Here is a 14,260-nt window from a genome sequence, read left to right as displayed (position 1 = left end):
GGGGACCTGAGTGGGAGGGGAGAGGGAAGTTCTCAGATGCTGAAGACCCAGTGTCAGTTGAGTGAACTGCCTAGCACAGCACACACTGTTAAGTGGGCTCTGCAGCCAACTAGCCCTAGACTGCCCCCTGCTGGTCTGCAGCCCATCCCAGAAGGTAAACCCTCACGCCAAAGACTGGAACACTCATTTATTTCAGCCCAGAGGGGAGATTAGAGGCCAGATCCTCCCTGGTTTCAAACACCAGCCCAGCTGCTCCTAGGTGTGTTCTGTAAATTAAGATTCTCCACATCTCTGTGTCTCAGTGTTTTGGAAAATCTGTGAAACAGGGATGATGAGATGGTACCTACCTCACAGTATTGTTTGGAGGCTTGAGTGGGTTAAGATTTGAAAGCTCTTGGAAAATTCCTGGCGGGTAGTAAGCATTCCAGGAGTGTCAGGTATCCTAACAATTAAAAACACACAACTGTTTGAGGTGTGCTAAATCTGTTTAGTGTATTCGCTCATTTAAGCATCACAAGAATTCTGTGATGGAAGTGCTTTCACTAGTGTGCAGTTTTTAGATTCGAAACCTGAGACACAAAGAAGGGAAGTAACTTCTTACTTGAGGTCTCAGCTGATGTAAAGAGAGGCGTAATTCTCCTGCAAGTGTGTATCCGTTGTGATACATGCCAGCTACTCAGGCACAGTCTGGGGACAGCTGTGTTGGCATCCCCTTGGGTTTATTACAAAGGCCCCAACCTACTGAATCAGCGGCTGCATTTGAAAAGACCTCTAGGTGATTCATTTGTTAGCATATTAAAGTTCAAGTGCCACTGAGTGCTGTGCTTTCTTGTGTTCTTTAATTTTCACAGCAAAAAAGGAAGAATTTAAGGCTCTGTGGATGTGGTTCTAAACTTGTTCTGCACATTAAAATCACATGGGGAACTCCACATTCCCAAAGCCTTTGCCACACTCCAGATCAGGTCTCTGAGAGTGGATCCAGCCTTGGCATGTTTAAAGTTGCAGCCAGGTTTGAGCACCCTTGTGATTTGAGAGCCACTGGTTTCCAGGAGCGGGAATACTGCTTGAAGGCATCCAATTTTTCAGTAGAAATCATGAAGTCTTGGATTATAGTAGAGTGTCTGAAGACGGAACTCATACCCATATAAGAACTTCTACATTAATTTCCCATCCCCTGTCTCAATATTCCTAAGTTTTCCCAATCTTCTCCAGGGAGCATGGAACTTTCTTTCTCAGGAAACTCTCTGAGAGGTCTCACTGTTTCTTTCCCTAGGTTATCATGGTTCTCTACTAAAACCTTGAAGATACATTCTTAACTTCATTTTATGGATCTGGAAACTGAGGCCCAGAGAGTCAGAGGGTCTTGCCAGAGCCCTACAGCTGACTGGGATCAGAACAAGCAGACCCGTTTCCTGAGTCCCTTTCCACGAGTCTCTCCCATGTGCTCCTCTGGGGCAATGCTTCAGTGTAGTGACAATTCCCAAGTATCTAAGCTGGGATTCAAGGGCTATTTGGAGTTGCCTTTTGTGTGGAGGGAGTCAGATCTACTATGAGCCTTGGACTTAGTGTACTCAGGGTTCGTTCTACACTATGGGCTTTGGGATCCTGGGCAAGTTATTTCACCTCTTTGGTCTTCAGTTTATGAATGTGTGAAATGAAGATTAAAACTACGGTGTCATAGTGTTGCTGTGAGAATTATTTATAATTAAGATAATGTGTCAATTGTTTTCAAAACAATATTCCGACAGCCACCAAGTACTGTAGTACTGTCTCTTGGCTGATTCCCACCAGGGAGAGGAAAGGTGTACAAATGTGGGGTAGGTTTTACATTGAGAGAAATATTTTGTATTCAGGGAAGAAACACTCATTGAGCGGCTTACTATATGTTCTATTCATCAGCATGTTCTGTCTACAGACATCAATCGGTATACACTGAAGCTGAAGGAAAAGTACATTTTAGTGGTTGCTTTTTAAAGGGATTCTGCTTCCTGGTTCTTTCCAATTGACTCCCCCGGGGAGCTAGAGAGAACCCCTGACTTTGAGTTCGAGTCTTCCTGGTTCTGTGCAGAAAGGTTAGAAAGTCTCCCCCTGGAGGCCAGCGCTACCACTGGCGTTAGGAGCTGACCCTGAAGTCCAAAGGTGGTGGTGTTTTTTTATTTTTTCTTAGTTTTCCTTTGGTTACATATCAAAGGCAAAGATGAGCTGGACTTAACGGTCAAAACAGATAGAGATGAGAAAGGAAGACACCATTTGGCTGGGGGTGTTGAGGGAGGTAGGCCCTCCTCAATCCCTCCACCCCAAAAACACATGTGGGGGTGGGCAGCGTCTCAGTCTTACCTCTCCCACCTCCCTCAGCACCAAAGGCCTCCTACCCCAGGGGCTGCTCCCACCGCAACCTGGGCGGTACATGCAGCGGTTTCCAGCAGTCCCAAGGTCTGCGGGTGGCACCCTTTTGGATCGCTTACCACCACCTGCGCGGGGGCTGTAGAGTGACAGCATGGAGGGCATGAAGGGCAGGCTAAATCGCTAATGAATCAGGTGAGGCCCTCGGTGAATCGCCCTAAAAAGTACTGACACGTGGAGTTTGTATAAATGCTGCCCTTACGCATCCTGCATGTGCCATTTCCATGTGCAATACTGCGCTCACGACACCCTGTCTGCCTCAGCGTCCGCGCTTCCCACGTATTCCAGCTGGAAACTCTGCTGCATGTCTCTGTTCAGCCTGGGACCCTGAGTGAGGGAAACTCCACTGACATGCCTGTCTCAATATCTGTGTGTAGAGTGGGCTGAATTTCTTATCACTATGGAATTTTGAAAACTGGAATGAAGAAGAGAGCCAATCAGTTTACACAGAGAGAAGAAAGGTTCTTAAAACACTTTCAAGAAAACAGGTGCAGAATGTCATCAGGTTGTGGTCAAGCCTGGAACCTGGAGGTCAGTAGAACGATGTTTTCTGAAGGAGAATCATTTCCTGCCTAGACTCCTACACGGAGACCACCGAAGGAAAAAAACAAAACAAAACAAAAAAAACTACTAGAAAAGAACCAAACACTTTCACACATGTAAAGTTTTTAAAGGCACTTCCTTCTCCTCCCAAGAAGCTGCTAAAGGATGTGCTTCACCAAAATGAGGGAGGAGACCGAGAGAGAGTAAGATGTAAGATCGAAGAAGCCAGAACGACAACCCAGGAAAGGAAAGGGGACTCACCAAGACGACAGCAAAGGAACATCCCAGGGACAGCTATGAGCCAGGCAGAGAAACCGCCCATTCAGACTGAAGCCGATAAAAGACTCCAGGAAAGGTTGGTCAAGATGACCCTGAGAAGACTGTGTTTTGGAATATTGAAAGAGGTTTACAGACTGGGAGAGAATTAGGGATGGGACTCGTGATCAGTACCACAAATATAGCTAAATAAATGGGGAGGGGAGGCAATCTTAAATTCCAGTGAAATATAAAAAGTTATGGAGGAAAAGGGAACAAAGTCATGATTACCTTAAGAGACTCAGTTGTGAACAACGTGAGCACAGTCATGATAATATGAACACTGAACTTGAAGTGATCAAATTTAACCAAAATGATCAAAGTGTATCAGGAGGATGGGGGAACAGGAAGTGGGTACATGCATGTGGTGGAGATGAGGGCGGGGTGAGCAGAGCTGAATTCTTGACTGCCATATTGGAAAGTCAGCAGATAATGCCTAACATGGATAAAATCAGGAAGTATCTGTATACCCATGTTACTTAGAGTGAGGAAGGTAAATACCAAAGAATCATCTGCTAATGGCTGAAATAGTTGCCTCAGAGGACCAAGAAGGCAAAGTAGGCAATGATATGTTTGATAGATGATAATTTGAGTTTTTTAAACTAAGCCTTGCTTAGCGCCCAAGTCTGAGTCAGAGTTCACCTGCTCACCTTTCTGGTAGCCCCTTTCTAATGGTAGCATGAATGCTTGTTTTCCTCTTTAAGTCCTCTATTTTCCATGGGTTCTTTGAGGTTATAAATCATTCGTTTCATAGTCAATCCTGAACCTCTAAGCCTGCTAACTGGCCCCAGAAGGGACATGAAGGTGTAACTGAAGTGACTTCCGAGAGGCAATTCCTGAGTGTGCCCCTCCAGAGACCTCAACATGAATGAAAGTTTGGTTTAAAAAAACCTCAAAATTTAAACATAGATCAACAATAGAGATTGAGCTGCTTCTCTGAGGCCCACAGGTGATGTCCAGGGGTGAGGTCAATTCCATCCTGGACTTTATAATATTGGAGCTAAAATGAACACCAAGTCTCCAACCCTGGAGCCGCAGGGAAGCCTCTTCAGTTGAGCTGTGTCCTCCAAAGCTGTGCTGGGTGTCTCCTCAGAAAAGCAGGTGTGTGTTCAGAGGCCCTGTTACCTGCACTCAAGTCTTCACCCTTCTCTGGCCTTCTGTCTGCTTCTAGTGGCTTTCAGGCTTGTAGCCTCTCTGGGGGTCTGATGCCTTCTATAATATTTGTGACTCACCTGCTGCCCCAGCATCCAAAGGCCAAGCCCAGGTCTGCTTCTCCCCTGAATCCTTGTGTCAGTGAGTAGCTCTGCCAGCTCGCAGTCAGCCAAGCCCAAGCCCTGAGAGGCACCATCACTCTGTCCAGTGGGTGCAGACCTCCTCACCTTCTTACTTCAGATTCTCATGGCTTCTCACCTTGATTCTGTGACGCCATCTTCATCGTTCTTACACGTCTTATTCACATCACTCAGTTCCACAGGGCATTTCCCTTCCGTCCCAGCTTCTGCACTGCCTTGAACACTCCAGTAGCCATCCCTCACTTCCAGAAGTTTCTCACTCCCTGACTTGGCGCACAGGAGGTTGTGATGTTGCCCTGGCCACCGCTCCCACCACTGCTCACTCCCACCTTTCCCTCCACGTGCTGGACCCGCCTGCAGCTCCCAGGCAGCACTAGGAACACATCCTGCCTAGCGTGTGCCATGCTTCACTGCAGGACAAGCATCACATCCTCCAGGAAGCCTTGCTTAGCGCCCAAGTCTGAGTCAGAGTTCACCTGCTTACCTTTCTGGTAGCTCCTTTCTAATGGTAGCATGAATGCTTGTTTTCCTCTTTAAGTCCTCTATTTTCCATGGGTTCTTTGAGGTTATAAATCATTCGTTTCATAGTCAATCCTGAACCTCTAAGCCTGCTAACTGGCCCCAGAAGGGACATGAAGGTGTAACTGAAGTGACTTCCGAGAGGCAATTCCTGAGTGTGCCCCTCCAGAGACCTCAACATGAATGAAAGCGTGTCCAGCTGTTACCCAGCCCAAGCTTTCTCTGCTCACCACACGACAGGGCAGTAAATGGGAGATGAGTTGCTGGGGGCAATGAATAATGACTTTAATCAGGAAGCTAGCAGATTAAGAATTTGACAGACTACTATCTCAAGAAACCTATCTTCCCTCAGTGTGAAATGGTCTCCTTTTATACTTAGAACTATCCGCAACAGAGGAAGTGAGCGGCCACTGTGATGGCAACGGATGGCTGAGAGGGACCTCTGTCAGTCTCTGTTAGCCTGCCCCACCCCTATTACAATTCCCATGTATCAATCTAGATACAATCTAGTGGGAATAAGGGGTGATAATCTTTCTAGCCACTTCCTGCTAAACAGAGATGATGAGGGCCAGGTTGTGAAATGGAATTGATCAGCTTTGGGCTAGGAATAATTAAAAATTTTAGTAAATAATACATTTCTCTTTCTTTAAATACAACTATTTGAACCTGATGAAATTTCTTCTATGAGGAGATTTTAATCTCAACACTTGTCTTTTTTGAAGAGCAACCTTAAGGCTTCTAAGGGCTCACAAACCTATTGCTCTCTAGGCCTCTCAGGAGTTGGGTCATTTTCTGATGACAGTGGGGCTGCTTTGACCTGAATGTGATGTTTCCATGGCTTTACTCCAGCTAACTTGACAGATGACTGCATGGTAATTAAAACCAGGGGCTTCCCTGGTGGCTCAGAGCTAAAGAATCTGCCTGCCAAGCAGGAGACCTGGGTTCGATCCCCGGACAAGGACATGGCAACCCAATCCAGTATTCTTGCCTGGACAATTCCATGCACAGAGGAGCCTGATGGGCTGCAGTCCACGGGGCTGCAAAGAGTGGGACATGACTGAGTGACTAAAACTTTCACTATTATGTGTAGGGCTTCTATAATCAAATTGTCCACATATTGGAAGAAGAGTCCTTCATCCAATTTTAAGTTTCTAAGGTCCCTAGCCAACATTAACATTTCCCAAAAAGGTAAGGGGAATTTTTTTCCACTGTACCACATGCAGCATGTGGGATCTTAGTTCACCAACCAGGGATAGAACCTGTGACCCCTGCAGTGCAGTAGAGGCATGGAGTCTTAACCAGGGACCATCAGGGAAGCCTCCAAGGTAGGGCAATTCTTCAATCCTTGAGGCAGGACTGTCCAACTATACTGTTGTACTATCTGTTCTTGTGGGCTATCATTCAAAAACAAACAGCTGCTATGATTCTTCTGTGGTAGAAATGCAGAAAAAAAGCATCTGGACTTGAATGTCCAGAACTGACAACCAGTTTTAATTCTCCTAGAACAGTTGAAAGCAGAGTGGATAGTTGTAAGTAGCTACCACAGGGCAAGTCTTAGACTATTTCATTACTAGCCCTCAAGTCTTAGACAAAGCAATACTCCACTGAGTTTGACTTTTTGACTGAGAAGATACTGGTGTTATATGGGGACAAAGTGTAATCAGTCCTGTTTTCAAAAACCTTAGAGAATTGGCTGAATTCCCTTGTGGGTTTCTTGCTTAAGGGGGTATTAGGTGTCCCAGCATCCCTTTTGAATGGGGTTTGTATTAGCCTTGTGTTTTCGCCCTATCCTGGGGTGCCATCTGGAGAAGGAAATGGCACCCCACTCCAGTACTCTTACCTGGAAAACCCCATGGATGGAGGAGCCTGGTAGGCTGCAGTCCATGGGGTCGCTAAGTCGGACATGACTGAGCAAATTCACTTTCACTTTTCACTTCCATGCATTGGAGAAGGAAATGGCAACCCACTCCAATGTTCTTGCCTGGAGAATCCCAGGGACAGGGGAGCCTGGTGGGCTGCCATCTATGGGGTCACACAGAGTCGGACACTACTGAAGTGACTTAGCAGCAGCAGCAGGGGTGCCATCAGCCTGCACTTCCAGCCTTACCTTTCTGTAGGCCTGGGAGGAGAGGTGCTGGGAGACGAGGGTTCTGACTCCTTTTCTGGGATGTCCATGAGTGCCATGTAGGCATACAACAAGCTCTGGTGGGACCCTTGAGAGGGTAACAGGCAGGAAGGCCAGTGGTCTCCAAACAGAGGAAATAGCCTGCAAGTGTCAGACATTTTTATCTCTCTTAAGCGGCAGGAAGAAACAAACTAGCGATATTTTTTCCTTCTCTATACAAATTTAAAAAGCGTTTTCTCTTAAAATACTGTGTTGCCATAATGACACCTGGTTTCACCTGAAGTTAAATATTCTCAAATCTCAGTTCAGTTCAGTCGCTCAGTCGTGTCTTTGCAACCCCATGAATCGCAGTACGCCAGGCTTCCCTGTCCATCACCAACTCCGGGAGTTCACCCAGACTCACGTCCATCAAGTCAGTGATGCCATCCAGCCATCTCATCCTTTGTCGTCCCCTTCTCCTCTTGCCCCCAATCCCTCCCAGCATCAGTCTTTTCCAATAAGTCAACTCTTCGCATGAGGTGGCCAAAGTACTGGAGTTTCAGCTTTAGCATCATTCCCTCCAAAGAAATCCCAGGGCTGATCTCCTTCAGAATGGACTGGTTGGATCTCCTTGCAGTCCAAGGGACTCTCAAGAGTCTTCTCCAATACCACAGTTCAAAAGCATCAATTCTTCGGCGCTCAGCCTTCTTCACAGTCCAACTTTCACATCCATACATGACCACAGGAAAAACCATAGCCTTGACTAGACGAACCTTTGTTGGCAAAGTAATGTCTCTGCTTTTGAATATGCTATCTAGGTTGGTCATGACTTTCCTTCCAAGGAGTAAATGTCTTTTGATTTCATGGCTGCAGTCACCATCTGCAGTGATTTTGGAGCCCAAAAAAATAAAGTCTGAAACTGTTTCCCCATCTATTTGCCATGAAGTGATGGGACCGGATGCCATTCTCAAACCTAGAGATAAGCCTTTTTCTTATGCAAATGTTTGCCTTAAGTTATGCTAATATACAAAAGCGCAGGCGGCAGCGCGGCGAAAGGAGCTACCCCACGGCGGAGGTCAGGGGCAGCGGCCGAGAGTTCCAGGCTGCGAAGGTGCAGGAACAGCTGAGAGGAGCTACCCCACGTCCGAGGTCGGGGCGGGGGCGGCTGAGAGGAGTTACCCCGCGTCAGAGGTCAGGGGCGGCGGCCGGGAGGAGATACCCCACGCCCTTAAGCCCGAGGCCAGGGCGGGAGGGCAGGAGGAGCTACCTCACGCCCTTACGCCTGAGGCCAGGGCCAGCGGCCGGGAGGACCAAACCCATGCCCTGGCTGCACGGGCACAGGAGGGCCTAGAGGAGCTATCCCATGTTGAAGGTCAGGAAGGGTGGCGGTGAGGAGATACCCCCTCGTCCAAGGCAAGGAGCCTTGGCTGCGCTTTGCTGGAGCAGCCGTGAGAGATACCTCACGCCCAAGGTAAGAGAAACCCAAGTAAGATGGTAGGTGTTGCAAAAGGGCATCAGAGGGCAGACACACTGAAACCATACTCAAAGAAAACTAGTCAATCTAATCACACTAGGACCACAGCCTTGTCTAACTCAATGAAACAAAGCCATGCCCGTGGGGCGACCCAAGATGGGCGGGTCATGGTGGAGAGATCTGATAGAATGTGGGCCACTGGAGAAGGGAATGGCAAACCACTTCAGTATTCTTACCTTGAGAACCCCATGAACAGTATGAAAAGGCAAAATGATAGGATACTGAAAGAGAAACTCCCCAGGTCAGTAGGTGCCCAATATGCTACTGGAGATCAGTGGAGAAATAACTCCAGAAAGAATGAAGGGATGGAGCCAAAGCAAAAAGAATACCCAGCTGTGGATGTGACTGGTGATAGAAGCAAGGTCCAATGCTATAAAGAGCAATATTGCATAGGAACCTGGAATGTCAGGTCCATGAATCAAGGCAAATTGGAAGTGGTCAAACAAGAGATGGCAAGAGTGAATGTCGACATTCTAGGAATCAGCGAACTCAAATGGACTGGAATGGGTGAATTTAACTCAGATGACCATTATATCTACTACTGCAGGCAGGAATCCCTCAGAAGAAATGGAGTAGCCATCATGGTCAACAAAAGAGTTCGAAATGCAGTACTTGGATACAATCTCAAAAACGACAGAATGATCTCTGTTTGTTTCCAAGGCAAACCATTCAATATCCCAGTAATCCAAGTCTATACCCCAACCAGTAACGCTGAAGAAGCTGAAGTTGAACGGTTCTATGAAGACCTACAAGACCTTTTAGAACTAACACCCAAAAAAGATGTCCCTTTCATTATAGGGGACAGGAATGCAAAAGTAGGACGTGAAGAAACACCTGGAGTAACAGGCAAATTTGGCCTTGGAATATGGAATGAAGCAGGGCAAAGACTAATAGAGTTTTGCCAAGAAAGTGCACTGGTCATAACAAACACCCTCTTCTAACAACACAAGAGAAGACTCTATACATGGACATCACCAGATGGTCAACACCAAAATCAGACTGATTATATTCTTTGCAGCCAAAGATGGAGAAGCTCTATACAGTCAGCAAAAACAAGACCAGGAGCTGACTGTGGCTCAGATCATGAACTCCTTATTGCCAAATTCAGACTGAAATTGAAGAAAGTAGGGAAAACCACTAGACCATTCAGGTATGGCCTAAATCAAATCCCTTATGATTATACAGTGGAAGTGAGAAATCGATTTAAGGGCCTAGATCTGATAGATAGAATGCCTGATGAACTACGGAATGAGGTTCGTGACATTGTACAGGAGACAGGGATCAAGACCATCCCCATGGAAAAGAAATGCAAAAAAGCAAAATGGCTGCCTGGGGAGGCCTTACAAATAGCTGTGAAAAGAAGAGAAGCGAAAAGCAAAGGAGAAAAGGAAAGATATAAACATCTGAATGCAGAGTTCCAAAGAATAGCAAGAAGAGATAAGAAAGCCTTCCTCAGCGATCAATGCAAAGAAATAGAGGAAAACAACAGAATGGGAAAGACTAGAGATCTCTTCAAGAAAATCAGAGATACCAAAGGAACATTTCATGCAAAGATGGGCTCGATAAAGGACAGAAAGGGTATGGACCTAACAGAAGCAGAAGATATTAAGAAGAGATGGCAAGAATACATAGAAGAACTGTACAAAAAAGATCTTCACAACCCCGATAATCATGATGGTGTGATCACTGACCTAGAGCCAGACATCCTGGAATGTGAAGTCAAGTGGGCCTTAGAAAGCATCACTATGAACAAAGCTAGTGGAGGTGATGGAATTCCAGTGGAGCTCTTTCAAATCCTGAAAGATGATGCTGTTTAAGTGCTGCACTCAATATGCCAGCAAATTTGGAAAAATCAGCAGTGGCCACAGGACTGGAAAAGGTCCGTTTTCATTCCAATCCCAAAGAAAGGCAATGCCAAAGAATGCTCAGACTACCGCACAATTGCACTCATCTCACACGCTAGTGAAGTATGCTTAAAATTCTCCAAGCCAGGCATCAGCAATATGTGAACCGTGAACTTCCTGATGTTCAAGCTGGTTTTAGAAAAGGCAGAGAAACCAGAGATCAACTTGCCAACATCTGCTGGATCATGGAAAAAGCAAAAGAGTTCCAGAAAAACATCTATTTCTGCTTTATTGACTATGCCAAAGCCTTTGACTGTGTAGATCACAATAAACTGTGGAAAATTCTGAAATATATGGGAATACCAGACCACCTGACCTGCCTCTTGAGAAACCTGTTTGCAGGTCAGGAAGCAACAATTAGAATTTGGACATGGAACAACAGACTAGTTCCAAATAGGAAAAGGTGTACGTCAAGGCTGTATATTGTCACCCTGCTTATTTAACTTATATGCAGAGTACATCATGAGAAATGCTGGACTGGAAGAAACACAAGCTGGAATCAAGATTGCTGGGAGAAATATCAATAACCTCAGATATGCAGATGACACCACCCTTATGGCAGAAAGTGAAGAGGAACTAAAAAGCTTCTTGATGAAGGTGAAAGTGGAGAGTGAAAAAGTTGGCTTAAGGCTCAACATTCAGAAAACCAAGGTCATGGCATCCAGTCCCATCACTTCATGGGAAATAGATGGGGAAACAGTGGAAACAGTGTCAGACTTTATTTTTCTGGGCTCCAAAATCACTACAGATGGTGACTGCAGCCATGAAATTAAAAGATGCTTACTCCTTGGAAGGAAAGTTTTGACCAACCTAGAGAGCATATTCAAAAGCAGAGACATTACTTTGCCAACAAAGGTTCGTCTAGTCAAGGCTATGGTTTTTCCTGTGGTCATGTATGGATGTGAAAGTTGGACTGTGAAGAAGGCTGAGCGCCGAAGAATTGATGCTTTTGAACTGTGGTGTTGGAGAAGACTCTTGAGAGTCCCTTGGACTGCAAGGAGATCCAACCAGTCCATTCTGAAGGAGATCAGCCCTGGGATTTCTTTGGAGGGAATGATGCTAAAGCTGAAACTCCAGTACTTTGGCCACCTCATGCAAAGAGTTGACTCATTGGAAAAGACTCTGATGCTGGGAGGGATTGGGGGCAAGAGGAGAAGAGGACGACAAAGGATGAGATGGCTGGATGGCATCACTGACTCGATGGACGTGAGTCTGGGTGAACTCCAGGAGTTGGTGATGGACAGGGAGGCCTGGCGTGCTGTGATTCATGGGGTCCCAAAGAGTCAGACACGACTGAGCGACTGATCTGATCTGATAGTCCTACTGCCCAGAGATAACCTAGTAACATTTTAGTCATTTCCCAGAGTTTTCTATGGATGTGCTTATGCCATCGAGTTTTTTATCTTTTTGGCCATACCACCCAGCATGCAAACTTCCCTGACCAGGGATAGAACCAAGCCCCCTGCAGTGGAAGCACAGAATCTTAACCATTGAACTGCCTGGGCAGCCCTCTCTTGGGGCTTTCTACCCTGCTTGTTTCTGTAGGAAAGTCTGACAGCCTTTCCACACCACTGCCCCCCAACCCCACGTCTCTATTTCCTCCTGTTTGCTACTTAGGTCGTCCCACATTTCCCTGTCTCGCAGGCAGATCCTTGTCCCCGTGGGCCAGGTTTGTTACCCAGCAGGTGGTAAGGGCTCAGTCCTGTGCGTGTGCACTGTGGGAAGCAGCGCAAGTTGGGCCAGGAGGCCAGTGGGTGCAGCCTCATGGGGCTGTCCTGGATGCGCCCTGCGTCTGCACCTCCTTCGCACCTGGGGCGCCGGGTGGGATGGGGGTCAGAGGAACACGGGGCTGGTGCCAGGGGAGTCAGGGCTGTCAGAGGGCATCCTGAAGGAGCCATCATTTCCCCACCGAGGTGGCGGGTGTGAGTGGGACCTGCAGACCGTCCCAGGACTTCAGTCTCAGCGCCAGGGGATGACAGGGCAGGGAGCACATTGGGCCAGAGCTGCGCCTTCTGATCAGTGAGGTGGGTCATTGGCAGAAAGAGCCAGAACTTCTGGCTGGGGGCTCATGAGTCACCTTGAGGAAGACAATCTGCATCTTCTTCCAGTTGGTAGTTCTCTGCCATAAGAGACATAAGCCTTGTTTGGTTGTGATTTCAAGGTGGTGGCACTGGAGGAGGCAGGTGTGTGTGCATGAGTGTGTCAAAGAGAGGAGATGGACTGAACAGTTGAAATCGGCTGCTGGCTCCTGAATGAGGGCATCTTGGGGTTCGGACTGAGATTCTCAGCCAAAAATGTAGCAAGATAGACAATTGGAAGCTGGATCTACTGCTGTAGCCTCCGGAGGGGCTGCCCTTAGAATTTTCTGGGAAAGAAAGTTTTTCCTTCAGCTGACGTGGCCTGCATGTGCTCCACCAGCCTCGATGGTCATAGCTGTGTGGGGCTCAGCCTGTGCTCAAGACCTTGTTGGGAACAAGATGAGCCCCTGAGGGAAGAAGCAAAGTGCTCCTAAAACAGCAGACAGACGCCCAAGTTGGCAGTTAGTACTTAGGGGCCTCAGAGCATAATCTTCAGGGCATATTAATCCCACCCAGCTAACAAGTGTGACCCTGAAGAACTTCTAATTCTGAGCCATTGTCCCCAAGAAATCTGATGACATACAGACCCAAGTCTCTTCTTCTCTGGGGGAGCTATATTACTATATACATACTTTGAGCCATACTGCATCCTGTCTTTGTAACAGTTCATTGTGCGTCTGTTCCACACACATAGTAACCATGCTCCTCACCTGCGGGCTGCCCCTGACTGGGGGGAGTCAGCACTCCTGAGGAGGGGGCAGACCTGGCCCATCCACAGCCATGTGGGTCCATCCAGGTAGGGCGAGGCTGTCAGAAGGGGAGGAGGGTGACCGGAGCTCAGTGGCACTCACAGTGAGATGGTCCCTGAGGCTGTGGTGTCCCGGATGGCTGACATTTTGCTCTTCCTTTGCTCCTGTCGTGATGGTGTGTGTGTCTGGGGAGCACAGTGCGTGACTGGAGCCCCTGTCCTCGTCCTTGTTCAGTCGGGGATGCTGAGTGCCTGGGACTCTGGTCTTCCCCCCGGATTCCAGATGTACGGGCAGGCAGATACTCAGCAGGGTGCAGTCCCTACCTCCTTACCCCAAGGGCTGTCCCCTTGTCTGTCTTGTAGAAACCCCAGGACAGGGAGGTGGAGGAGGACAGCAAGAACAGCAAAGCCCCCACCACTGTCCAGGAGGAGCATTTCTGAGAGAGGGCAGAGGAGCAACTCGGGGGACTCGGACTGCCCCCGCCTCTCCAGCCAGCACAGTTCTGCCTGCCAGCCCCACGGCCTTCACCTGAGCAGCTTCTGGGGGAACTGGGAGGAACATCTGTGTCTTGGAGGACACCGCTCTGCCTCCTGGAAGCCACTCCAGAGCTTGTCCTGTCTCCGTGGGGGAGATGCCCTTTCCACCATCCAGGTTAGGGCCCTGCCCTCCCCCTGCAGGTTCTGGGAGCTGGGGAGGCAGAGAGAATCCTGGAGTCAGTCCTGGCTGCTGCCTCACCTTCCTGCTCCAGCCCCTCTCTAGGGAGATGTTCTCCAGAGGAAGGGCGAGCCCAGCCCACTGTCTGTGTCCTTCACCACAAAC

The sequence above is a fragment of the Bubalus kerabau genome, chromosome 10 (assembly GCF_029407905.1).
Source record: "Bubalus kerabau isolate K-KA32 ecotype Philippines breed swamp buffalo chromosome 10, PCC_UOA_SB_1v2, whole genome shotgun sequence".
Lineage (NCBI taxonomy): Eukaryota > Metazoa > Chordata > Mammalia > Artiodactyla > Bovidae > Bubalus > Bubalus kerabau.
The sequence above is the reverse complement of the archived record's forward strand: the minus strand, read 5'-3'. Positions refer to the sequence as shown.